The sequence below is a fragment of the Asparagus officinalis genome, chromosome 8, assembly GCF_001876935.1.
Source record: "Asparagus officinalis chromosome 8, Aspof.V1, whole genome shotgun sequence".
Lineage (NCBI taxonomy): Eukaryota > Viridiplantae > Streptophyta > Magnoliopsida > Asparagales > Asparagaceae > Asparagus > Asparagus officinalis.
This window is the reverse complement of record NC_033801.1, coordinates 73,329,208-73,331,627: the sequence shown is the minus strand read 5'-3', so window position 1 is coordinate 73,331,627 and position 2,420 is coordinate 73,329,208. Positions and strand designations below refer to the sequence as shown.

The window sequence follows — 2,420 nt, the reverse complement described above, 5'->3', positions numbered from 1 at the left end:
TGGTGTGCAATATAGCTTGCAGACACAAATCAGAGACTGAGACAAACTATTTTCCCTACCTTGCAAATAGGTTGTTGAGGATTTCTCATATTTACTAACAAATTCTCACACTTAAGATCAAAATGGACAATATTCTTTCCGTGCAGGTACTCCATTCCAAATGCAACATCCATTGCAATTATTAGCCTTTTGTGACGATCAATCGTTTTGCTAATAACAGATGTTGTTAACTATTAAACATAGTTGGCTGGACTACACAAAGATCATATGAAGCTTGTAAGTAAACGGCAACTGCAAGCAGAACTACACAAAGATCATATGAAGCTTGTACCTATCTTTTTTTGCAAAAATTGCTTCAGAAAACCATTGATCTGTGACAGTTGCTAAAATCCCATCAGGACCATCACAGACTACACCATAAAAAGATACAACATTTGGATGATGTAATGAACTTAATGTCAAAGCTTCTTTCCAGAAATCTGCAATCTGTAGAAAAACATGAAATGATTAATATCAGTAGCCTATCCTCGAGTCTATAAATAGTTCTTCTCAGAGAGAATATATGACAGTGATAATGATTTTCTAAAATAAAAAAAAAAGCAATAAGGACAGTTGAAGCATCATGGTGGAGTGATGCACATATGAACAGGAGAAGCCAGACATGAAAATGCAATGAAAGGCAACATTTCTCAAATAGAAATCATAGAGCAATTGTGTTTTTTATTCATGTATTAACCTGGAGTATCTTAAGATTTAAAATCATAATATGTAACATGTATCATAAATGCATGTCATATCACATTCGAGAGAAGTCTACCTTGTGTTTGTGTTTGTCTGTTCAGAATTAACTAATTAACTACATGCAGTGACTTTGTCTATTTGTGTCACTGCAATATAGGGATCATGTCATTAAGCATCTAGCTTTTAGTTAGTAGCCCTGCTAAACAAATCAAATCACCAACCCAATTAGGTTTAGTAGAGAAGGAATTGGAAAATCGAAGTTAATAAAATAAGCCGAAGCAGAAGAATGGAAAACTCGAATAATTTATTGTGACAGGAGATGCTCTGGTGACTGCGGAGTGATGCCATATTCTAGATTGAAACTGACCTTAGACATATATTAAGGGGCTAAAATCACATCACCTCAATACTCATAGTATTGTTGTTGAAAAATCGAGTGCAATTCATATGCTAATTTCTTGTCTCTCTAGCATTATGGAGGTTGAGTGTATGTCATATTTTTAGGGCATCACTCCATCGTGAAAATATTGGCGCTATATTTTTAGGGCATCACTCCAGCTCAATACGATCAGCATGCTTCTTGTTAACCACGATACTAATTATCACTTATGCCAAATATGTTAAACATGTGATTTAGGGCCACTATAATTTTCCGCTTCTTGAAATTGAAGTAAGCCTGAATATAGGGAAGCCCAAAAAGTCAGTAATCCATAAGATTGAAAGCCTATTAGACATCAAATAGTAAATGTTAGAATAAGTTAGTCTAGCACTCATATTGTGGCAAATAGTTTCAACATCTATGGCAACAGGAAAGCAATGACCAAAAAGAGTGAATCTTGCTCAAAACCAAAGATAAAAAGAAAGTTGTTTCTCCTCTCTTTTGGAAATTGATCTAACTGTCCACAATCAAACTTCATGTACCGCTAATTCTTAAGTCAATGCTACGTAGTTCCACATTAGTCATCTTTCGCTAATTCTTAAGTAATTTTCTAGAAGTAATAATATTTCTCTGAACTGATTTGAAGTTTTGTACTCTTTCGTAATCATAATATAGTCTTTGATCATATTCTTTTGAGTTATAATTGCCTTTAAATATCAAAAATTACTAACATCAGTTCTTGAAGTCCCAAAATTGGATTTTTTTTTACTTGTAATCATTAATCTTAAAATATTTTCCAACATTCTTTTTTACATGTCACGGTACTTTTTAAAATGCTAGAATAGTCTGTTTATGCTACAGTAATAATGCCCAATAATCTGAATTCATGTGTTTAGAATATCAACTTATGATTATATGACTGATTGAGTAAATATAGTTAAAAAAACTTATGCAATGGGGATCAAATTAAATACCTTCATAAGAAGTTATAGAAGAAACATTTTTGCCTACAAAAGGAGAGGGGAAATAGATTACAATTGCATTCCAAGGCCAATATTTGTAAACACATAACTAATAATAATAGTAACATACCTTCAAACTCTATAGTGATGTCGTTACCATCTACAGAATTGTCCTCTACACAAATAAGGACATATTCATTAAGCAAACTTTTATATGAAGAGAAGAAAAAAGTATAAATGATTGAAGTTAATACCTTCAACCTCCAAGTTAGCATTGGTATCATCTAAACCCATATTATCAGTTTCTCTTGCATCCATATAGAACTTAATAACATATA

At 32.5% G+C, this 2,420-nt stretch overlaps 1 long non-coding RNA gene across 1 annotated transcript; it reads right to left on the bottom strand.

Annotated features, from left to right (window-relative positions):
• LOC109822278 lies at positions 347-2,183 on the bottom strand. The gene is made up of 2 exons (XR_002242067.1): positions 2,095-2,183; positions 347-486 (listed from the first exon to the last, which is right to left on the bottom strand). It is a non-coding gene; the product is annotated as an uncharacterized LOC109822278 (long non-coding RNA).